Here is a 26,220-nt window from a genome sequence, read left to right as displayed (position 1 = left end):
CAATATAGTGATTCCTCAAAAAATTAAATGTAGGAGTACCATCTGATGCAGCAATTCCACTCCAGGGTATTTATTTGAAGAAAAAAAATGCAAATTTGAAAATATATAAAACACTCTTATGTTGTTGCAGTATTATTTACAATAGCCCATATAAGAAGCAACTTAAGTGTCCATCAACAGACGAATGGATAAAAAGATGTGGTATACATATACAATAGAATTGTTTTCAAACATTAAAAACAAAGAATGAAATTTTGCCATTTGTGAAAAAAATGGAAGGACCTACAGGATATTATGCTAGGTGAAATGAGTCAGCGAAAGTCAACTGCTGTATGATTTCATTTATATGATATCTAAAAAAATAAATTACATCTATAATGAAATAGAAACAGTGTTACAGACACAGAACAAATAGCTGGTTGCTAGAGAGGAAAAGAGATATGGGGAGGAAAGTAATAGGTGAGGGAGATTAAGCAGTACAAACTTCCAGCTGCAAAATAATTGAGTTAGAGATATTCTAAGTACACTGTGAGGAATATAGTCAACACTTCTAAGATGTCTTTGTAAAATAACATATTGTAACTAGACTTATGGTGGCAATCATTTTGAAATGTATAGAAATATCAAGTCACTATGCTGCATAGCAGGAACTAAAACAGTTTGTAAGTCAATTATACTTCAAAAACAAGGTAATTAATATAAAAAAACCCATCAGATTTGTGGTTGCCAAATTCAGAGGTATGAAAGGGGGATATGGATGAATGCAGTAAAAACAGACAAACCTCCATTTATCAATAAGTACTAGAGGTAAACATACAGCATGATAAATAGACCACAGCTGTATGTTATATATGAAAGTTGCTAAGTAAATCTTAAGAATTCTCATTACAAGAAAAAACAATTACTTTTTATTTAATTTTGTATACATATGAGTGAATGATCCCTAAACATATTGTGAAAATCATTTCATGATGTACATAATTTAAATCATTATGCTGTACACCTTAGACTTACACAGTGCTATACGTCAATTATATTTCAATTAAACTGGGGAAGAAACAACTATGGTACCAGCATAAAAACAGACATATAGACCAATGGAACAGTAAAGAGAGTTTAGAAGTAAATCCACACATATAAGGTCAACTAAATTTTGAAATAGACACCATGAATACGCAAGGGAAAATTATAGTCTCTCCATAAATACTGTTGAATAATAAAAATAAAATTCTATTAAAAATGGGCAGAGAATTTTTTTTTAATTTTTAATTTTTTACTGAAATATAATTGATTTACAGTGTGGTACCAATTTACTCTGTAGACCAAAGTGATCCAGTCATAACATACATATTTTTTTCCTTATATTATCTTCTATCATGGTCTAACCCAGGGATTGGATATAGTTCCCTGGGGCAGAGAAACTTAATAGACAATTTTCCAAAGAAGACATATATACAAGGGATATGAAAAATGATCAACATTACTAATTCTCTGGGAAATGCAAGTCAAAATCATAATGGGATATCATCTCACACATATCAGAATAGTTGTCATCAAGGAGACAAAAATAGCAAATGTTAGCAAGACTGTGGAGAAAAGGCAACTCTTATGTATTGTTGGTGTGAATGTAAATTTGTACAGCCACTATAAGAAACAGTATGAAGGTTTTCAAAAAATTAAAAATTGAACTACTATGTAATCCAGAAATTTCATTTCTGGTTATGCAGACAAAGAGGACAAAATTACTATCTTGAAGAGATATCTGCACCTTAAAGTTTATTGCAGCATAATACACAATAACCAAGAAAGAACAATATGAGTGTCCACTGTGGGATAGCTAAAGAAAACACTATTCTTGCCATACACAAAATATTATGTTAGCCATAAAATGAAGAAAACCCTTCTATTTGAAACAATATGGATGGATCTGGAGGGCACTGGCAAAATCTAAACAGTCAGACTCTCAGAAAAAGGGAGTACAATGGTGGTTGTCAGGGGCTGAGGTTAGGGAGAACTGGTGGAAGGCAACAAACTTCCAATAGTAAGATGACAATATAACTACTGATGTAGTTAACAATACTGATTTATATACTGGAAATTTGCTTAAGAGTAAATATTAAAAGTTCAAACCACACACCAATAAAAGGGTAATTATGAGAGGTAATGGAGGTAACTAACCTTATGTTGCAATCATTTAAAATAGGCTTGTGTCTGAAGGGGTGGGGGGGAGTGAGGGAGTGGGAGGGATCAGGAGCTTGGGGTTAATGGACGCAAGCTATTGCACTTGGAGTGGATTTACAATGAAATCCTGCTGTGTAGCATTGAGAACTATGTCTAGATACTTACAATGCAGCATGACAATGGGAGGAAAAATTATGTATACATGTATGTGTAACCTGGTCCTCATGTACAGTGGAAAAAATAAATTAAAAAAATAATTTAAAAATAAATTAAATATATATATATATATGTGTGTATCAAATCATCACATTGCACCACTTAAACTTTCACAATGTTGCATGCCAATTTTATCTCAAAAATCTAGCAAAACCATAAGAATAATGGTACTTACCATTACCATTATGTGTGTATGTGAGGCTGTCTTTCAGGGGAAAGTCCAGAGAAATCGGCAGTGACAACCTTGTGAGATGAATTCTAGACCTGTCAGTGCTGTCAGGAGGAACTGTCCCTGAGAGTATGCAATGGAACACAGTGTTTGGGTTGCTGTGTTCTACAACCTTGGCAAACCTTGGAGCAGTGCCTGATATTGAATCAGAAGCTGGCACACTTGACCCTGGGCTTTCTGGCTTCCTGGAAGCTGAAGACTATGGCCCTTGTGCATAAGCATTTTCACTACCCTGTGCTGGCTTGGGTTGTCCCACAGTTGCAGGCTTCCAACCAGATCACAGTTCTCAGTCCCCACACCTGGTGGGCTTCTGGAGTAAGAGGCCACCACACGTAACTCTCCCATGGGGACTGGAAGAGGCTTCAGGGAAGACTGGAATTTGCTCAACAGATTGAATGTGCTAGACAGCTTACAGACTAGTCTGAGAGGGCACAAGGTGTTTCTCATCCCAGGCATTTAAATTTGAAGTATATTTTTGCTTATTGATATAGACATATTTATTTTTAATGTTCATAATTTAAAATGTTCTTTCCAATGTTATTCTACTTTCTTAAAGGAATATGAGAAATAATTCTGAAAACTACACATTAGAATGATAATAGTTATTTTGGATTGCCACTAAGTCAATGGATAATTTTTATAACTTTAACTTCTGATTTTTATGTCTTTTTTTTCCTTTGGCTGTGCCAATGGCATGTGGGAGTTCCAGGCCAGGGATGTAACCAGCATCACAGCTGCAACTTGAACCACAACACTGGATGTTTAACTCACTGCACAACCAGGGAATTGCAGTTTTTGTAATAATGCATGAAAGTAATCATTTTCTAATAAAAACTTTTCATTTTGATAAATGTAAATTCATAAAAACTGATGGGTATTCACATTATCTGCTGCTCATTAAGTTACCTCCATGTACAGTTTTTATGCCAGTATCAAATTAATACATCATGCTGGCTTGATTCAGCACCTGTCCCTTGGGCCTGAAGGCCATCTTTAGTCAGTGTATTGGAGTTGGTAGATTTCTCATTCACTGAAAGAGAAGAGCCAGCCTCTTTCTCCCAAATACTGAGACCCTGAAGAAGCCAATTACAGTTATTCCACTTTATCCTCCCTGGAAATGCTTTGATTCCACCCACTAAGAGGTCCAGCAGGAGCCTGGAGTAGTGAGGGATAAGGTTGAGCAACCAGCTTAATGAGTCCAGGAACTTGCACTTACACTGATGCAAGTGGAAGTAAGACTAAGTATGAGAACCAAGGGGAAACAGAACCCAAAAGAGAAGCTTTAAGATAGATGAGGAAGACATCCCCATTATGGCTCAGTGGGTAATGAGTCCAACTAGTATCTATGAAGATGTGGGTTCAATCCCTCATCTTGCTCAGTGGGTTAAGGGTCCTGCATTGCTGCAAGCTGTGGCATAGGTTGCAGAGGCAGCTCATATCCTGTATTCCTGTGGCTGTAGGGTAGGCCAATGGATATATCTCTGATTCGATCAATAGCCCAGAAACATCCATATGTCCCAGGGGTATCCCCCCCAAAAAAAAGGACAGATTTAGAGAAGATGGGGAAGTGGGCAGCAACAGGGGTAGGAATAGAGATGGATGGGAACAGGGAAATTAGAAATGAAATTGAGATAGAAGAGAAGATACCAAATGTGGAAAAGCACTATAGAGGGTATTCAAGAGTTCAGGTCATTCAGGAGAAATGGAGTAACACAGAAGTTGATGTCAGTGGTGATTACATTACACAAGTATATAAAAAGCTGAAAATTCATTAGACTGTACTCAAAGATTGACATACTGTACTACCTGTTTGTTGTATCTTAACTTTACATCAAGCTCCAGCAGTGTGCTCAGTACCTGGGAGCTGAAAGGTCCCTGATAATTAGGGAGGGACAAGCAGAACCCTATCACAAAGCAAAGTAAAAAAATAACATTAAAAAATTCCAAAAGAGGGAGTTACCATTGTGGCACAGCAGTTAATGAATCTGACTAGGAACCATGGGGTTGCAGGTTCGATCCCTGGCCTTCCTCAGTGGGTTAAGGATCCGGTGTTGCTGTGAGCCGTGGTGTGGGTTGCAGAAGCAGCTCCGATGCTGCGTTGCTGTGGCTCTGGTATAGGATGGCGGCTACAGCTCCGATTGGATCCCTAGCCTGGGAACCTCCATATGCCATGGGAGCAGCCCTAGAAAAGACAAAAAAAAAAAAAATCCAAAAGAAAGAAAAAAACTTTGGTTTTCAAAAGCAAGGACTACCAAATATCAATTCCTTTTCTTTCTTTCAACTCAGGCTTAACTGCTATCTTAATCAGTTATCAATTATCTATCTTAATTTAGAAGATAAACCTAAATAACTTGATATTTATATCAATATAAATAATTGATAATTTAAATAATATAAATAACAATTGAAATTTTTACCATTATATAGATGTGTCCAAATATTTATATCAATATCAATGAGATTCTATAAAGGGCACCAAAAGAGCATAAACTAAAGTTGCTTTTTTTTCTAAGCTCCACTCTGGAAAATACTGAAGATTCTTTTGGATAAAGAAATTATATCCACTGAAAACCATTAATGTCCCCTTGAAGGTGACACTTTGTCTTTTGAGGTTTTGCTGTTGGTATTAAATTATATTTGTAAAAGCCTTAAGTTCTCAATAAAATCAGCCACTGTTATTGTTAATGGATGCTTTTGTAGTTGGAAGTCCTCACCACATTTTAGAAGAGAAGAAGGGCAAGAAATATTGTTGCATAAATGATTGCAGTTCCATGGTGCTGGGAAGAATCCAAGCCAATGGGAATTTGAGGTCTTTCATTAGAGAAGCTATACCATTTTAAAGCTGAAGAGTATAGAAATACTTTATGAATTAAACCTTAGATGTAGACTAGCAGGGGCTAGGGCATGGGAATGATTTTCCTGAGACTGGATTGTTGTCATTTTCTTTAATAAAAGATTTGGTTATCAGCCTGCTGGAGAGATTCTCTAGGGGCCTTTGTTTCATATAATGAAAGTGGGATTATTAAAGAATAAACTCAGCCCTCCTTGCTTTCGATGTCTCTGGCCCAGAGGGCTGCCTCAATACAAACTCTCTTCTCATTTGTCACACCTTTACTAGAAATCTCTGTTTCTTAATAATGTCCATTGCATCTTATTGCAAATGAAACAAAACTCGCAGCTCTGGAACTTATCCAATTTTTGGCCCCTAAGGGTCAAATTTTTAATAAAGTCTCCAGGGAGAACACTCAGGTTTACTAAGCATTTTGCTAGATATTCTTAATAGATGCAAATCTCCCCCAGCTAATTAGTTAACGATAAAATGTACCAAGTCACATACTGATTCAAATAATTTTAGCAGAATACTCTAAAAATTAAGACACAAAAGCATTAAAGACAGAAATAATTACCATAAAATAACTACTCTTGTATAACAAAGTTTCATAATATCTGCAAAAGTATCCACCATTAATGAATGCTTTTCTGGATTGCCCTTTATACAGTGTTTCCATTTTAAAAGAACTATTCACTGATTTGACCAAGCTCTCTTGCATATTCATAAGACAAAATTTCCATGTTTTTCTATGGGACCACCTCAGGGTGATGGTATACTTCTGACCACCTATTTGCTGCAAGCAGCACCTTACTATATACTTCCTAGGGCCCACTCAATTAATACTCCATTTGTAAACAAGTTCATCTGTATCTTTTTCTTTTCCAGACCCACAGATGTAGAAAACAAACTTATGAGTACCAAAGGGGAAGGTGAAGAGGAATAAATTAGGAGGATGGGATTAACAAATACACACTACTATATGTCAAATAAATAACCAACAGGACCTACTGTATAGCACAGGGAAAAAATACTCAATATTTTGTAATAACGAATAAGGTAAAATATTCTGAAAAAGGACATGTGTGTTTCTGTATATTTATATAACTGAATTACTTTGCTGTCCACCAGAAAGTAACACAACAGCTCCAATTAGACCCTTAGCCTGGGAATGTCCATATCCTGACGGAGTGGCCCTAGAAAAGGTAAAAAGACACACAAAAAATACTCATATTGGGAGAGAGTACCTTCTCCTTATATATGGTCAGTTTTAGAAAAAGTAAATTTTACATATTAAAATATGAAAAATTAGTTTGAACAAAATTGATCTTATTGGGAGTTTCCTGGTAGTCTAGTGGTTAGCATTCAGTGCTTACACCACTGTGGCCTGGGTTCAACCCCTGGTCTGGGAATTGAGATACTACCTCAAGCTGCTACATGCTATGCCCCCTATTTAAAACAATTTATTCTCCTAAAATTATCTTATTGATCTCAAGTGTGTGGCCCACTTATTCAGCGCATGAAACTTGTGAGCTAAGAATCATGGGATACAGTATTGAGCAAATGTAGTAGAAGGAACTGATGTGAGAGACTAAAAGGGAAGAATACATGGGACTTGATGGCACCTTGATGACAAGTTGTATCTGTGCAGTGAGGATAACAGCAGTCTCTTAGATGATCCTAAAGGTTTGGACCTTGGGATATCTAAAGTCTCCCTGTTGCTCTTGGGATACACTTGAGAGTCTTGACCCTGGACCACAAGACCCCATGATATCTGACCACTGACTCACCTTTTAGCATGACTTATCACCACTGTCCCTCTAACTTACTGGGCTACAAGTGGACTGTCTTCTCACTTCTTGGAACCCACTGGGCCACCTCCCATCTCAAAGCTTTCAAATGTGTAAATGTCACTTGCCTCACTTCCTCATCAACTATCTAGTTAATTCATATACTCTCAAGACTTCAGCTTATATGCTCTTTTCTATGGGAATTTTTTCTGGCCCCAATCTGCGGACTAGGGTAAGACCCCTATTATATATATATACACCCATAGTTTTCATTACTTTTCTTCATAGCAGTTCATACCATTTTAATGGATCTCTCTCCACCACTAGGGCATAAGGTTTATGAAGACAGGACCATGTTTAACTCACTGTCTTTCCCAAAAGGTTAACACAGTGCATGGCACATAATAGTCAGATGACAATACTGATAAAGGATAAAAGGATATTTGAGTGAACAAATGATTTCTACAACCTATAATACAGTTTCCCTCTCTTTCCTGTTACCTGGTTCACTCTTATATTATCTTTGTCACATGCTGTGACAGCCTAGGGGCTTAGGAGGAAAACTTCCTTCCTGGTACAAGGTAATTCTCCTTTTAATATAGTGAGTTTGAGAGGATGATTAGATATTATGGAAGTATCCCACAGAAATAAGTTGGGTGGGGTGGGTAAGGCTTCAAATGAAAATTTGAGAGCCAGCTGCATACATTTGTGAGTCAATTTCTAAGCAGCAAGAAATACTCAGATATGGAACTTTAAAAAATGTTTATGATGAGACAGAAAGTACCAGTTTTAAGAATGAGAGAATGTTTAATGTTTCAAATGTTTCAGAGAGGTAATGAAAACAAAGATCTAAGAAAGATAATTGGACTTGATTGACAGATCATTGGAGAGAGTAGTATTTACAAAGTAATGGGAATGAAAAATCTAGGTCACAGACAATTAAAAAGAGCTAATGAAAACAGCAAGTGTTGAGTGCTTATTACATTTGGTGCTAAAAATTGAGAGAATGAGACAGGAACTAAACTAACAGTGAGGTCAGTTAAGGCTTTACAAAATAGGGCAGTACACAGCTTTAGGGAAAAAAATAACAACCTTTTATATTTGCAAAGTCTAAAAGCAGTCAAATCCTTTAACCACTAACTTCTTAGAGAAATAATCTCCTTCACTTTTTACTACATAATCCTATCTCTCTTCCTCTCCCTCTTGTTCTATCTTCTCAAATATTGAATGATACTCCAAACATGACCAGAAAAGCACACCAGTATTTATCACATTAAATTTGGGGTATTTTTGGTTGCCTTAAAAAAAAAGTCTGGGGTTAATAGATGCAAACAATTGCATTTGAGTGGATAAGCAATGAGATCTTGCTGTAGAGCAAAAGGAAACTATATCCAGCCACTTGTGATGGAACATGAGGGAGGATAAAGTGAGAGAAAGAATGCACACACACACAGACACACACACAGACACACACACACACACACACACAAATATGTATGACTGGGCTATATTGTTGTACAGTAGAAATTGACAAAACAATGCAAATCAAGTATAATGTAAAAAATAAAAATCGTAAAATAGAAAAAGAAACACAAAAAATCTTAAAGCCACCTTATTTTTATAGATTTAATTTTAACATGGTACATGATTGGCCCTCAAACACTTGGGTATGAATTTTTCATTTATGCCTTGTCAACATGGAAAATGGAGCATAGAGAATGAAGTAATGCATAACACACAGAATAGTTTTTCTGAAACAAGTTTGATAGAGTCAGTTCCTTGACATATTTATTCAAGGCTTACTGAATAGAATTCAAGCTCCCAAGTTTAGCATTATGACCTCATCGTTTTATGAGACTACCTGTACTTTCTACCCCCACTGTATTCTATTCCCACCAGGCATTCTGTGTGCTAGATAATCTGATCTAGCAGATTATCTAAACCGGAGAGACCAGAGTTCTCTCTCAGCCACCCTTCTCTGCCTTCCCACTCTCCTACATGATCTCACTCAGTTCCAAGCTTAAAATACAGATGCTGATGAATCCTAATGGACAGCCCTGTCCTTTATATTTAATTTCCTGTTTGACATCTCAACTTCCATAATTTATAAGACTCTCAAATAAAACGTGCATAAAATAAAAAATATTTCGAGCTCCCCCTGCACCAAGAATGTTTTTCTCCTCGAACATCTTTCAGCTAATAAATGCTACCAAGTTTTCCTCAAATGCTCAAGATAAAACACAAATCTAGCCATTTTCACCACTTACTCTTTTTACCCCATCTCAAACAGAAATCATCATCAAAGCCTGTTAAATCACCCTCTAAAATAGTAACCAAATCCATCTACATTTCTCCAGGTCCACTGCTATCAGCCTAATTCTGATTTACTTCAATGGCCTCCTAGCTGCTCTCCCTACTTTCACCCTGACCTTTCATGATCCATTTTCATAAAAAATTTAATAAGGTAATTCCATTTCTCTGTGTTAAAGAACCCCTCTGGTCTTGAAGGCAAAATAATAGTTCCCCCCATAAAAGATGTCAACATCTTAGTTCTCAGAAATTGTGAGTATGTTGTTATCCAACAAAGGGGAATTAAACACTCCTGAATCATCCAGGTGGGCCCAGTGTAATTTTTGAAAACAGAAGCAGAGGACTCAGAATCAGAGTAGTACAACGTGAGAAAGTTTTAACGGGATTTTCAAGCTTTGAGATGGAAGCGGGCCATGAGCTCAGGACTACAGACAGACTCTAGAATCTGAAAAAGGCAAGGAAGTGGATTCTAGAAATTTCCAGAAAGGCTGTTCACCTCTGAATTTTAGCCCAGTGAGAATTGTTTTGGACTTATAACCTCATAATTGTGGAATAATAACAATTTGTGTTGTTTTAAGCTCCTGAGTGTGTGGCAATTTGATAGAGGAGCAACAGGATATCAATATACCTTCCCATAGCTTCCCACTGAGATGAAAATAAAACACAAACTCCATACACTGTGTTATAAACCCTGCAAAGTCAACTGTATATTCTCATTATCAACCACTGTACCCTGCCTTTTCCTGGCTCCTCAAACATGCAGAACTAATTTATGCCTTAAGGAATTTTCACTCTCACCTCTGTACCTAAAATGCTCTTCCCCAGACTGCCATGGCTGGCAACTTGCTACTCATGTCTCAACTTGTCTAGGCCACCTTTCCTGTAGACCTGTGCCAATCATCTGACCTAAAGTAACTCCCAGTCATTCTTTATCACACCATTCCATCTTACTCTCAGTACAGCATTGTTTTATTTTTTGCTCTTTTCCTTATTTATGTATTTATTTGCTTACCAAGTCTCCTATATTAGCATGTAAGCTTCATGAGAAGGATGAATTGGGAGTTTGGGATTGCCCTAGGCACACTTTTGTGTAAGGACTGGATGCTTAATGGTGGCCTTCTGTATAGCACAGGGAAATATTATTCAGTGATAACCTATATGCAGAAAGTATCTGAAAAAGATTGAATATATGTACATGTGTAATTGAATTACTTTGTTGTACAGCAGACATTAGCACCATGTTGTAAATTAGCTGCACTTCAATAAAATATTTAAAATGGGAAAAAGTCACAAAAATTAAAATATTAATTTTCAGAAAAGAGTGTCAAACCCCATGAGAACAGAATCTGTAATTGTGATGATACAGAGTAGATGGTTTGCAAACTCTACACAGAGGATGAGGAGAAACCAAAGAAAGAGGAAGACCACTCCAAACTGATAGTTTTAATAAGCAAGAGAACTTACATACAAGGCTTATCTTGGGCAGCTGCAAGACAAGAGCATCTCTGTATCTATCTACCCATCAGAATCTTAAAATTGTATGTAGAGGCCTTAACTGTGTTCAGACACATATACCATCCAGATGGTCTCAACAGCACCTTTCTCTCTCAAGGCTGTGTGCTTGGAACAGCACCCAGAGTGGGAACATGGGGCCAGAAGTGCTTTACAAGGACAGGTGATGGAGATGAGAGCCCAATTGCCCAGGTTCAGGTTTCAGGTCAACCAGCACTCATGTCCTCTTGATGACCTCCTCTAACAATAGTAGGTAGTATAAAATATTTCTTGCATGAATATATGAAAAAATGGTGCAAGAAATGGAAGTTGTTCTGTGGTACTGAACATAATAACTTTTAAAAATGTTTAAGATAAAAATTTTCACAAATTTGCAAGCAAATTATAATAATGAGAAATGAGCTATATGTTCCTTTTCATTGACTCCGTGAATGTTTCACTGAGCTCACATTGCTTCATGGGCAAGAGGTTAGCTGGGGCAACATTTATCATTCTTTCATAGTTCCTTTGATGGAAATTTGTCCCCAGGATTCTTAAGCTCTTACTGAAGGAGAAAGTTTCCTCATGCTGTAATTCAGTACAGACTTGGTCCTGCATTGACATAGTTATGTGGCCTTCACATGAAATAATCACATTGCCCTAGAATTCAAGTCTGAGGGCAGGGGTTGATTTCTATTTTTTTTTTTTGCTGTATCTTTAGGATCCATCTCAGAAATATGCATAATTCTGATAAAAAATGAGGTGGTGATCAAGCCGAGGAAAATAAGTCTTATGCTCAGGTAATGCCAGAGGACAACAAAAGCAAATACTGAGACATGAGGTGCTAAATGGATAATAAGTGCTTGGGAGTTAGGGAGAAGATAGATAAGCTTGTCCAAAATAGACCTTGGATTGACCTTAAGGAAGAGGTGGGATTTGGATAGACGTAAAAAAATGGTGACGGTAATATAGTTAAGGCAAAAGCACCGAATGAAGAATATAAGTGATTTAGTCAGAAAGCCATGAAAGAAGAGTTTGGCTTTGGGATGGCACATGGGGAGTGCAGGGTAGAAGGAGATAAAGTGAAGTCAAATGATGTAGGGTTAGAAAATACAGGTTTGTAATTAACCAAACAAATTGTGACTCGTGATTGATGGGCAATAGTGATTTATTATACTAAAAATAATGGGAAATTCCTAAATAAGGGAATGTTTTGAGGAAGGAAATCTTTACAGAAACTACTTATGGATTGGCAAGAAAAATTTAGTAATTTTTTTTTGTGGGAGCTGCACCTGCAGCATGTGGAAGTACTGGGCCAGGGATTAAGCAGCAGCGATATGTTCCACTGCATTGACAATGATGGAGTCTTTAACCCACTCACCACAGGAGAACTGTACAATGAAAATTTAAAGTTTATTTTAGTAACTAGAGGTGTAAGATTAAAGGCATTATGAATTTAATTTTAAATGAATATTCTAAAAATTGTATATTGTCTTTAAAAAGAGATAGGAAAGGTGATATCTTAAGGCCTCTGCTAACACAGCTTCTCCTCTGAGTCAGCAAGTCAAATAAATAAATTCTCCCTATAGGAAGACTTTGCTGACTAATCCAGGGGGAATTTTTTCTTTCCACCTGCAATTTTATATTCAGATTGGCAATGAGGATAAGTGATGTAAACTCATATGAAATCAGATTGTTGTGATTATTATACTACTACAGATGTGATAAATTCATTTGAGTAATAATAAATAAATTAAAAAAGAATATATTTTTAAATCATGCTTTTAAACCCCTAATGTAATTTTAGGGAGCTTTTTAGTTTATTTTTTTGATTTTTAGAGAAATAAAATAACAATGTAAAACTCATTTCTATATGATTAATTATCATCCTCTTAGAAAACTGGTATGTGACTTCACATTGGCAAGTGTAAGAAATGTAATGAAAAACACATTCAAACTATATAGATATAAAATGTTTTATTCTTTTATTTTATTCTTTTTTTTTTTTGCTTTTTAAGGCCACACCTGTGGCATATGGAATTTCCCAGGTAAGGCATCTAATTGGAGGTGCAGCTGCTGGCACAGACCACAACCACAGAAACACCACAGCAACAGCCACAATAACACCAGTTCTGATCCATGTCTGGGATCTATACCACAGCTCAAGACAACACTGAACCCTTGACAGACTGAGCGAGGACAAGGACCAAACCTGCATTCTCATAGTTACTAGTTGGGTTGGTCACCTGCTAAGCCACAATGGGAACTCCCTAAAATATTATTTTTTTTTAGATGTCAGGTTACCAAGAGTGAGGCATTTAGTGAAAACATGATTCAGATTATATAGATTTCAAATGTTCATTTCTAATATTCTTTTTAAAGTTATCAGCCACAAATAGTCTGAGTTTAAAAGTTAGTAAACAGTTGAGGAAGTCAAAAAGAAAGAGATTGTCTCCCCCAAAATGTTTTCCCTATCTTTCAGAAATATGGACTGTAGTTATGGTTAACGAATATCCAGAACATTTATCAATGTGTAAATGTCCAGGAGAGTCAACTAATCTGAGAAAGTATGTAGCACAGAGAAGACATTTAATAAGTAATGAATCAATGAATGAATTATTCTTGAATTGACTAAAATAAATGAAAATAGATTGAAATAAAGCATTCCAAAATAGTTTAGAACTCTCAGGCCATAAGTAAAAATCTGAGGGATAGATAACTGAGGTTTAAAAATATAGTGAAAGCAAGTCAATACCCTGTTGGAGTTCCCATCATGGCTTAGTGGAAATGAATCTGACTAGTATCCATGAGTACACAGGTTCAATCCCTGGCCTTGTGCAGTTGGTTAAGGATCTGGCATTGCTGTGAGCTATGGTGTAGGTCACAGGCATGGCTCAGATCCTGTGTTTCTGTGCCTTTGGCATAGGCTGCAGCAGTATCTCTAATTTGACGCCTAGCCCCTAGCCTGGGAACCTCCATATGCATGGGTGTGACCCTAAAAGGACAAAAATATATCTATTTACTGAAAGCTTTTCAATATACTGTGATAAACCATAGTAGAAAAGAATATAAAAAACATATATATATATATACACACATATAGTTTAATCACTTTGCAGTACAGCAGAAATTAACACAACATTGCAAATCAACCATACTTCAATTTTTAAAAGTACATGAAGATAGAAAAAATATACTGAAAGCTTAATAAATGTGAGCATTATAGAATCTGAGAAAAATTATGAAATCCTTGACATTCAAGAGTGAAACCTGACACTTTCAGAGTTAGTGCATTACATAGAGGCAAGGGGCCTCAAGAATGCATTACCATAGTATATGAATATATTCCTGAATAGTTTGAGATGTGTACAAGATTGTCACCAAACTCTTACTATTTATAACTTTTAATTCTAGTATCAGAAGAATGGAGTAGACACTTCCTCAACATATCCACTGTGATTTATCTGCTACAGAATTGTATGGTGCAGAAAACATCAGCTGTATCCCCAATAATTATTATAGGGTTATCAAGTCTTAAAAAATAGCAGGCCTTGGAGTTCCCATTATGGCACAACAATAACAAACCTGACTAGCATTCATGAGGATGCAGGTTTGAGCCCTGGCCTTGTTCAATTGGTTAAGGATGTGGTGTTTCCTAGAGTTCTGGTGGAGATTGAAGATGCAGCTTGGACCCAGTGTTGTTGTGGCTATGGCACAGACCTAAGAGCATGTCACTTTATTTATTTAATTAAAAATTTGGTTTCTGAGTATAAAAGTGATACTTAGTGTAGACAATTTGAAATAGAAGAAAACACATAGAAGAAAAAAATGACCTAAAATTTCCATTACACAGAGAAACTAGTTTTAAAGTTTTGATGTATTATTGTGCTACCTTAAATTTTCATTCATACAAAGTCCTTATTTGGAAAATTAGGATTATTCTATATATAAAACTTTATATTTTCCACATAATTTTTATTATGTCCATTTTAACATTACATTAAATATTCTATATAAATACACCTTTTGTTATAATGCTCATTGTTTTTTGAATTTTAATTTTTAAATATTTTTATTGAAGTGTAGTAGATTTATAATATTATGTTATTTTCAGGTATATAGCACTGTGATTCAGTGTTATACATTTTTTTCAGAATCTTTTCCTTTATAGGTTATTATAAAATGTTGAGTATTATTCTCTGTGCTATACAATAAGACCCTATTGGTTATTTTATATTTAATAATATGTATATGCTAATCCAGCCTCCTAATTTATCCCTCCCCATCTAGTCCTTTGGTAGCATAAGTTTGTTTTCTCAGTCTGTAAGTCTCTTTCTGAAATAAAGAACGTTGTAAATGATTAAACAATATACCATCATATGGATGATTCACATTGACTTAATCATACTGACAAAATGCTTACCATTTAATTTTTTCATTATTATAAACAATGCTACAATGCACATCATTACATGTAAATCTTTGTCTAAGACTCTAAATATTTTTTCTGCTAGATTCATAGTTAGTTAATAGATTTGAACATTTAAGAGTTTCCTTCATCTGTTTCTAAATTATTTTCTAGTGATTTCACCAGCTAATACTTTTGCCAGGAATGCAATTAGGTTCCCATTTAACTGCATCTCAGACAACACTATATAGCATAATTTTTTAAATCTTTTTTTTTGACAGGCGAAATAAATATGCCCACCTATCCATTTTGAGCTATGTTTCTGTGATTATTAATGAAGTCAATCATTTTCAATTTGTTAAAAAATGGGATTCCTTGATATTTTTCTGTTCCTATTCCTTATATATTTTCTAGTGATAGTCTAACTGATTGTATAGGCTCTTTATGGAGGGAGATCCTGACAAGGCTCAGCAGAAACAAATCTGGCTAGTATCCATGACTATGCAGGTTTGATCCCTGGTCTTGCTCAATGGTTCAGGGATCTGGTGTTGCTAATGACCTATGATGTAGGTTGAAGAGGTGGCTCAGATTCCTCTGTGTCATGGCTGTGGCTGGCAGCTGCAGCTCTGATTTTACCCCTAGCCTGGGGATACTTATACCAAATGCTGACACCTAACTTATGAATCAGCTTTACCTAATCCACATAGAAAAGTCTTTTTGCACTGAATATTCCTTTAAAGACCACAAAAACCATCTTTCTGCATCTTATCAAAAGTTTTTCTTGAAAATATGCTGGAAAAGTGTTAAACAACTAGCTTAAAAGTTAAGAGGTCCTGGAGAGAGATACTCCCCTAGAAATGGGTATGTACCAAAATCCATGGGACTTGTCAGAGCATTGTGGAAGATGCTCCTTGTCCTTCTGGGCCAGGAAGATCTCATAGTTAAACTGGGTATATTAAAAATTATCACCTCATTTCTCCACTTTTTTTTTCAAAAGAGAAGTCAGGAATGGCTAAAGAAAATCATATCATAAACATTAAATTTATCCTCATGGGATTTACAGATCCCTGTAAAGACCCTTCCATTTGTGGTGTTCTTTGCCATCTATCTGGTCCACATGGTGGGAAATCTTGGTCTGGTGATAATTATTTCCAAAGAGCATAATCTTCACACTCCAATTTACATCTTTCTGGGCAACTTTGCTCTTGTGGATTCTTGTTGAGCCACTGCCATTACTCCTAAGATGTTATAAAACTTATTTTCTGAAAACATAATGGTTCTCCTCTAGAATGCATGGCACTATTTTATTTTATTTATACTATAGAAACTGCAGATTGCTTTCTTCTGGCAGCAATGGCTTATGATCACTATTTGGCCATCTGCAACCCACTGCAGTACCATACCAAGATGTCAAAGAAACTCCATATTCATATGACCACAGGCACCTACATATCTAGAAATTACAAGATTTATGTTGGGCTTCTATTTTAGGTTAGCTTTCTTTGGCTCTAATCACATCAACCACCTTTACTGTGATATCCTTCCCTTGTATAGGCTTTCATGTGTTGACCCTTATGTTAATGAACTAATACTCCATATCTTTTCAGGCTTAGTTCAAGTCTCCATGATAATATCTCCACTAAGACATTAGTGTCTTAATATCTTATCTCTATGTTCTATTTACTACTTTTAAAATTAAATCCAAAGAGGGAAATATCAATGCCTTTTTTACCTGTGCATCCCATTTTCAGTCAGTTTCATGGATCTTTTATTTTCATGTATGTTAGACCACATTTGCTTGAACAAGGGATAAAATATAGCAGCTGCTATTTTGTTTACAGAAGTAGTTCCTTTACAAAATCCATTTATTTATAGCCTAAGCAATAAGGCAGTAATAACTGTCTTGAGAAAAATTCTGAAGCAAAACAACGTCAAAAACATTTGAAGTAAATGACAACTACTGTAGCTTACTGTTTTAAATGCAGAAAAAACTTCCAAGTGAAATTACACAGATAAAGTGCACAAACCATAAGTAAAATATTAAAATATATCATAATATAATCAATTTAAGCAGCAATATGTAAGGGAAAAATATATAGGAAGGTGTAAACTGTACCAAATCTTAATTCAAAATAACAAAAATCAAAACCAGATTTTTAATTAATTCAAGAAATAACACAGTATGTTTCCAACATCATGGATTGTGTTGGCATCAAGGATTATCAGCACTCAAAAGAAAAGCAAATGTTGTATCTCAATAAAACTGAAAAAAAAAGATTTTAAATTGTCAAGACTGATATCCAAAGTCTATTCTCTATATCTGTGAGTTTGTTTCTGTTTTGTGGATAGCTATACTGAAAGAAAGAGAGAAAGAAAGAGGGAACGAAAGAAAGAAAGAAAGAGAGAATGAAAGAAAGAGAGAATGAAAGAAAGAGAGAAAGAAAGGGAAAAGAAAAGAAAAGAATAAAAAGAAAAAATCCAGAAGGCTTTAATCTGCAGGATCTGTTCAGGGTATAAAACTAAGTGTGAATATAAATACTATTGTGGCAATAGATGGAAGGTATAAACACAGCCATGATTTCAGAAGTTGGATATAATGTGATACACCTAATTAGTAGTTACTTGAGAAACTCAGGGATTTTGTGTTTTAAAACAAAGCTGCCCTAAAGGAAAAGAAGAATAGAAAAAAAAAATGTCAGATTGAGAAAAAAGGAAGAAAAATAATAAATTCACAGTTACAAGTATAAAGGATAACAAATAAACATTAAGAGCCAGCCCACATTTATGGCTTGTAGCATGAGCACTCCAGTTAAGCCAAAAGGGTTAAGGGTATGTGGATCTTCAATCAATGAAATCACTTACAACCATCAGTGTCAGAGTTGAGGCAAGTGAATTTTGAGGAATCACTTTTAATGGCATTTTGAAAGATACTGCAGTTAAAATAGATGAAGTGAGGAAATGTGCAAAAAATGGTGAATATTGTATTTCCAAGTTGAAGATCTTATGCTGTTGAATAATTCAAGATGGAATGTCAATTTTCAAGAGGAGTTATCTTCACATTTATTTATTCCCAGATGTACAAGCATAAAGATGCCATGCCATAAAGTTCCAGACAAGCAGTCAAACCTCATTTTGGATTTGAAGAGTTTGTTGTCAGTTAGCTAGGCTAGATTTCTCTAGCCAGCTTCCTGAGAGGTGGGAAAAGGCTCAGCAATGGGGACACTATCAGACTATATGTAGACATGAAGAAAGTTATGCTTGTTGAACTGCAGATTGGGCTTATCTATTTTTTCCTTTTCATTACTGTAAAACCTGTGGTTGTGAAATATAGATAGAACTATATGATCTTATGTGAGATACTGAAAGGATGACTTTCTGGTTTTTATTCAACATACATCTATTGCGAGCCTGCCCTGTAGAAGCACTGCTCTATGTACTGGGATGTATCAGTTACTAAAATACCAGATTTCTCATCTTCAGAGATAATAAGAACATTGCCATGATTTTAATAACTTCTGGACCAAGAAGGATTTTTATCGAGTAAAAAAAAAAATTCCCCTCTCCACCTCTTCTCTTGATGCTCTGAGGTCACATCTAAATTTCCAGAAGGCAACTGTGAGGCTATAGTTATAATCCAGCCTCAACAGCCACACAAGGCCAAATTTACATGGAAAATCAACATGTTTTGCCTATTTAGAAATGCAGTAGGAATGCGGGAACAGTAATTCCAATTCCCTATATCATGACTACAAAGTTATAACCACTTAGTTTATGTATGTAACTTCTGTACTATCTAACCTAGCTCATCCCATATAATAAGACATTATATGATTTAAAATTGAGACATTTCAAGATTTTCTTGGTTGTTCCAAACTGAAGCCCCATCAGTTTAGGATTTTCCCACCCCCACTCTATTCTTTCTCGCTGCATCTACACCATCTTGGCTGTGTAGGTACTTGCTTGATAAGCTATTGAAGACAGGTATCCACTTGGTGGTTTTCTAAGATGTTTGATCCGCTGACCTTCCAGTTACCTCTTCATTATATCATCAGTTTTGGTTTCTGCATTTATATCTGGTCCCCAGGCTAAACATGAAAACATGTTTCAGCTGAGTCATCTACTTGTCTTGTTTACAAGACTTAAAATTTGCTGGCTCAGATGATCTTGCTCTTTATTTCTCTGCTAATTTCTGAGTAAATTCTCCTCACATCCACCTCCAGGATATTTAAGAAGACAGAAAAACTGGTATTTTCATAAGTACTATATCCCAGGACCTCATTGAAGGAAAGTTGAAGGAATCCAACTTTGTACTTCTGATGACCCACTGTATGGGTACATCATAGGATTTTGAATGTTTGCAAGGGTCTGTCCTAATGTCTCTTTGCCCATAGATCTCCAAACTTCTATGGACATTTGGTTGTCTCCCTATCTCATACACAGGACAAACTTGGGAATTTTTCACAGAGCCCCATCTCAGCAAATACTATTTATCCCCCTCTAACTTTTCTTCCACTCTCCAATTAACTGCATCCTTATTTCTAGGATAATACTTAGCTCTTAAATCATTATAAATGCTTCCCAAATCTGCTTATATAGAATATTTTCTTTTCTCTGAAACAGCCCTCAAAAGTGAGGCTTTCTCAATATAGTCTCTCTGTCTGGAATTTCAAAGGTAGGTTCAGGGAAAAAAATGAAAGTGAGATTGACATTGTTGTGCACTAGTCTCTCTCTCTTAAAGCAATAAATCCAAACTTCACAAGCTGTTATAATGGCAATAATACTGCAGCATATAAATGTATCTAAGTAACACACTGAACATCTTAAACTTACACAATGTTATAGGTCAAATTTATACCAACAAGTAAAATTAAATAAACATTTACACTCTGGCAAGCATTTTGTTTTATTTTTATTTGTTTATTTATTTTTGGTCTTTTGTCTTTTAAGGACAAACCCATACCATATGGAGGTTCCCAGGTTAGGGGTCCAATCAGAACTGCAGCTGCTGACCTACACCAGAGCCACAGCAACATGGGATCCAAGTCGTGTCTGTGACCTACACCACAGCTGACGGCAATGTCAGATCCCACTGAGTGAAGTCAGGGATCAAACCTGCACCCTTGTGGATGCTAGTCGGGTTTGCTAACCACTGTGCCACAATGGGAAATCCTGGCAAGCATTTTGAATAATAATGGTTGAAAAGAGGGTTTTTTAATCTACAGGGAGATTTTTTGAATAAGGAAAAATATGAATCATAGTACATTACATTATATAACTATGAACAATAAATTAATACTCATAAGAATAGAAATAATTCCCATGATTTAAACAAATGGTGATTTAACTTTATTGAGAAGGCAACAGGAGTGAGAGTATTCTTTGAGAAGGGCTGTGATATAATGAGACATTTTATGATTTAAAATTGACATTTAAATTTACATAAAAATCTATAATTAACTATGATATAGTATAAGCACACCGCTTAGAAATAAGAAAGTGAATCCAGAAAAAAATGTCATAAGAGTTGAAAATGTTTGAGGGTTGGGGAGGGTAGAAATTAAAGTGAAGATATAGATGCTCTTTTTCATTTTAAGCATTTAAAATTATGAGTTACAAAATTCTGTATACAAATTACTTTGATAAAAATAAAAGATACATTTTAAAACATTTGTAATATTATAACAAAATCTTGAATCTTTTGCTCCTTTCCACTTTATATGTTTATAGTAGAAAATTAAATTAGCATTTTTTGAGGAAGGATGTGTTTCAAACATTTGAAATTCCAAGTTTCTCTTGGTTTCTATGTCCCTCAAAATAACAAACTCCTTGATAAAATATATTATTACAAGAAATAACAAGAGAACATGCACATAAATGCCAAGCAGGACCTAAAGAAAAGGTTCATATTAGTTGCTACATACAAGGAATGGGGGAATTGTTAGCAAAAGGTGAAAAATAAGCCTATAGGCACCTAAAAATGTTAAGATTTTGAAAAATGCCAGAGTATGCCTAGACAAGAAGCAGAGCTGTCCAGATGCAGCCATAGGTTTTATTGTAAGACATATTTGTAACCACAGGTTATACTGGGTCCCTATGTGGACAAAACTTCTTTGCCATTTCATGGTGGCATACATTCCAGTTATTTATTGTTGTGTGGCTGAAAAAGTCCATGACTTAAAACAAAAATCACTGTTTTCTCTCCCATGGCTTGGGGTTTGACTATGCTCACCTAGGCAAGTTCTTGCTCAGTATTTACCATGTAATTGCAGGCACAAGAATTGCTGGCTGTCACACAGGAGATCTGGTGTTAAGAGGTGAATTGTGCCCCCTAAATGATATCCCTGGTACATCAAAACGTGACCTTATTTAGAAACAGGATCTTTAGAGACATAATCAAGTTAAAATGAAGTCAGTAATAGGCCCTAATTCAATACGACTACAGTCCTTTATAAAAAGAAGACATGGATACAGACACACAGAGGGAAGATAGTGCAGAGAGACACAGGAAGAATGGGAAGAATGCCTGAATGGAGGATTGGAGTGATACATCCAAGCTGAGGAATGTCATAGAGTGCCAGTAAGCCACCAGAACACAAGAAGAGGCAAGGAATGATTCTCTTGTTTAGGTTGCAGCGGGATTGTGGCCCTGCCAACACCTTGAACTCAAACCTCTGACCTCCAGTTCTGTGAGATAATAACCTTATGTTATTTTAGCAATTCTGTGGTTAATTGTTACAGCAGTCCCAGGGAGCAGATACACCCAGCTTTCTTTACAGAATAGCTATTGGGTTCCAAGAACATACCAAGAGAGCCAGTTAACAAGTACATGACATTTTTATAGGTCCAGCTTTGGAAATCACAAAAAAAGGCACTCCCATCTTAATTCAATATTTCAGGCAGTCACTAAACTTTACTCATGTGCAAGGGGAGGGGGAATAGACTTCTGGATGGGAAAAGTGTCAACATCCACACTGAAAGATAAGCATGTGGTATGAGATATACTGTGCTGGTTGGCACAGCCTATACAACTTACAAGAGTTTAGGAAGAGATGAGGAAGGTGATAGGTGAGGGCTGAGGGTAGGACAAGGGCTGGGTTTGAAGGGAGAATATTAAGGACTGCTTAACTCACTTGTTCATAAAATTGGCTTTTCCCTGGATAAATGTAAGGTGGCTGTTGTGAGAAAAAAAAAAAGCAAAGCAGTAAACTCTAAAGGAGTTTGACTCTTCAGATCTTGAGCTCCTCAGATATCCTCTAACTCTCAGGATCCCAGTAATCTGAAATACTCTAAGAGAGGTACAGTTGTCCCAATATGACCGGTAAGAAGATTAAGCCTAGTCTTGCTTAGAGTCCCACAGTATTATTTGTGTTCTGAACCCCAGGCTAACTACAAAACTCACATTTTCACCTATCACATAAGAAGTCACAAAAGATTGTCCAGGGGGGTGCACAGAATAGTTTAGCCCATGCAGTGCAGGACAGCGAGTACTTTTAAAAAATACCCAAAATATAAAAATCAGGAAGATGTGTATTAAAAAATCTAACATTTCTTGAAAAACGGAGATCTAGCAACAATTAGTTCTTTTTATTCCATCTGCCAGCCCTCTTTGACCATATGAATGTTTAACTTGGGTCACAAAGTACTACCTCTCATCATATGTCATTATTTCAACACTAGTAGTCAAAACAATTACAAAATTGCTACTGCAAACTATAAAATACACCAATTTTAAAAATTTGTTTCATGCCACTTTTTATAGAAAAATATTAAAAAAAACAGAGGCAGATAAATAAGCAAAAAGGCCTAGATAGGATAATTTATTGATTCATTGATTAGTTAATATATAGCTATATATATAGTGGAATAAAAAATATCAAAAATAATAAAAATAACCTAAACCTGTTAATTCAGCTTTTAAAAAGCAAATCTTATACAGTAGATGACTGTTGAGCTGTAAATTATTTTAAAAATTGTTTTATTTGGCAGATGATTAGGTATGAATGCGATAGAAATATGACAAAATAATAGTCAATATAATTCATTTTAAGCAAGCATATTTCATCCCTTTATTAAATATGAACTTACCATCTTACCTAAATTACCTTAATCTATTTTATTTTCATTGTTTTTTTTTTTGTTGGTGGTGGTGGTGAATCAACATCTATTCCAGAGAAGAGAAAGAACAAATACTACTTAGTCATGTTTAATGGGTTAACAAGAAAGTCGATTCCTTTTGCAAAGGAAGGAAAGCCAAATATTACCATGGGAAAGAGAGTATTATCAAATTAGTGTGCTAATTTTGGAGAAATGTGTCATTGCATTGCACCAATAGCAGTTACAGATATATTTTCTTTGATACCCCTTTAGAAGGAAAGGATAAAAGAAAACATATGAATTAAAGAAAAATTGGGATAAAAATTCAAAACATTCTATTCATAGAAGAAAAAGCTTGGAAATATACATTAAGAAAATAACTCAATCGAGGACTGATGGAAAGTAACAATGAGTCTCAAAATATAATAATTGTGTGTATATCAGTGTACTCATATCTGAAAAAATGAGTATTATGGGTAACCCAGACTTATAAGATTAGTTCATACATTTTAAGAACGACAAAATTCACTTATTTATGTATAATTCAATAAGCCCTTATTGAGCATTTTATTATACGCTAGGCACTGTACTAAGCACTGTGTATTATGAGCTAAGACAGATAAAATCTCTGCTCAAATGAGTTTGAAATAGACCAAGGAAAGAAGATATTAAACAAAAGTATTACAATTTTTTTTGGCTGGACACATGGAATACAGAAATTCCTGGTCCATGGATCAATCCCAAACTACAGCAGCGATAAGGTTGGATGCTTAACCCACTGAGCCCCAAGGGAACTCATGAAATTATTACAATAATAATGTTTAATATAATTTAAATGTAATTTATCTTATTACCTCTGTTTAGTTTTATCAGAAGCAACACAATCTATGTATGTGGACCCTATCCATGTTAGACCCAATGCAAGATTTTCAGGGGTGGTCTAAAAAGGGATCTTGAGACTTTTAGCTCATCATTCCCCTCAAGGGTCTATAAGTACCTTGGGGAATCCACCAGAGTTTGGAGACCTAAGAGGCAGACATCTCTAGGGGGACAGCTGAAGGCTCTAGCTTTTTCCCTAGTCCAACCCAGTGTAATGTGGAAGGGGCTGCCTCCAAACTCGCTCTGCTTAGTCACTCAAGGGGGGCTTTACAGAGAGCTGGATATATGCACACTGGAGTCTGAGAAACCTATGGAGGAATACAACACTCACCATTGAAAAGTTAAATGCTACAAGGGCTTATACAGGTGGGGCAGAAGGGAAAATTGGCAAGAACTCAGGTTGAGGTGGGAGAGACCAGCATACTCACCGTCCAGGTATCCCATAGCCTTTCTTGTTTCCTAGATACTAAATATCTTCCCTGAAGAAGGGGCTGATCTAGGGTGCTAGTAAAAGAGAACTCCTGAAAAACCTGAGATCACTATGACCCCAAACATAGAGGAATCAGCCTGCCAGGAAGCCAGGAACTGACTGGTAAATAGATGCTGAAGGAGAGACATCAATTTCATATGTGAAAAGAAATGCAGTCTGAAAACTCTCAGGGGAAGGTCTCTTGGAAACTCCCCCAAAGTAGCCCATAAAAGATAAATGGAGCAATCTGCACAGGCCTCCCACAGCCCAAAGGTCAGAGGAAAACTGGGACATCCACATAAAACTGTACTTGTTCCAAATCTACTCCTCCCAGGGCCTGACATAGAGGAGGAGACACTGTCTGTGTATGAGAAATTGACTGAGGACAGAGAGAAGAAGCTGACAAAGTCTTCTCCCAGCCAGAGCAAAATTCAGCCAAGACAGAAAGGAGTTTAAACTTTGAATGTTGTTTTTGTTTTAATATTTCTCTAACGAGCCTGGAGTGTCATCCTAATTTTTAAATTAGTTCTTACTAATTCAAGCTTCCTGGATTTTACCATGTGATTCACTCAGGCTACTTCCTGAGTGATATGGGGATATGCTATGTTTATTAAAATCCTCTTTATTCCAAGGTACATCTAAAATGATATTTCCATTGAGAAGTCCTACTTTCTTCCTTCAGGTCAAAATTCACTTGCTTCATCATACTTTATATAGTATATTTATGTTTCCATATCACAGCCTGAACTTCCTGCTAATTTGCAATGTTAAGTAACTTTCTCGCCATCAAATTATGAGCTTCTTGTCAGAAGCCATTCTAAAACCTAAGAACATCTTACATCTTGCACTCCCATGCTCAAATCTTATACTTTACCGATTATCTTTTCCAATACATTGTACACAATAAGTATGTGATTAAGGTTAAACATAATTGAAATTTTGAAAAGCCAAAAATAATTTTTTGAGGAGCTAGCTCAGTTTATTCTCAAGCGCCAAAAACATATCTAAGATGATCAAAGACTTGGTGATTTAAGAATAGTTAGTCAAGATTTTTACTATCCAGAAAAATAAAAGTCATACTTGATACAGTAGAAAATATATTATAAAACAGGTAAGTATAATATAGTTAAGAAAAAGGGAAAACCAACTTAATTTAAAGGAACCAGGAACATCCTCATGGAAAACTGATTTCACTTTAAGGATAAGTAGAATTGGGATGTTAAAAAAAGAATTCAGAATCGCAGAATGTGGCGAAGAAAAGTCAGAAAATATAGATTTTTGTAAATGGGTTTGAGCCTATATGACTATCAGGCTGAAGCAGGC

General features: G+C 35.7%; 1 pseudogene; it reads left to right on the top strand.

Annotated features, from left to right (window-relative positions):
* The first annotated feature begins 16,463 nt into the window (after window positions 1-16,463).
* On the top strand, window positions 16,464-17,400 carry LOC125111202 (olfactory receptor 5K1-like; annotated as a pseudogene).
* The last annotated feature ends 8,820 nt before the right edge of the window (window positions 17,401-26,220 follow it).

Source organism: Phacochoerus africanus, chromosome 1 (assembly GCF_016906955.1).
Source record: "Phacochoerus africanus isolate WHEZ1 chromosome 1, ROS_Pafr_v1, whole genome shotgun sequence".
Taxonomy (NCBI): Eukaryota; Metazoa; Chordata; class Mammalia; order Artiodactyla; family Suidae; genus Phacochoerus; species Phacochoerus africanus.
The sequence above is the reverse complement of the archived record's forward strand: the minus strand, read 5'-3'. Positions and strand labels throughout refer to the sequence as shown.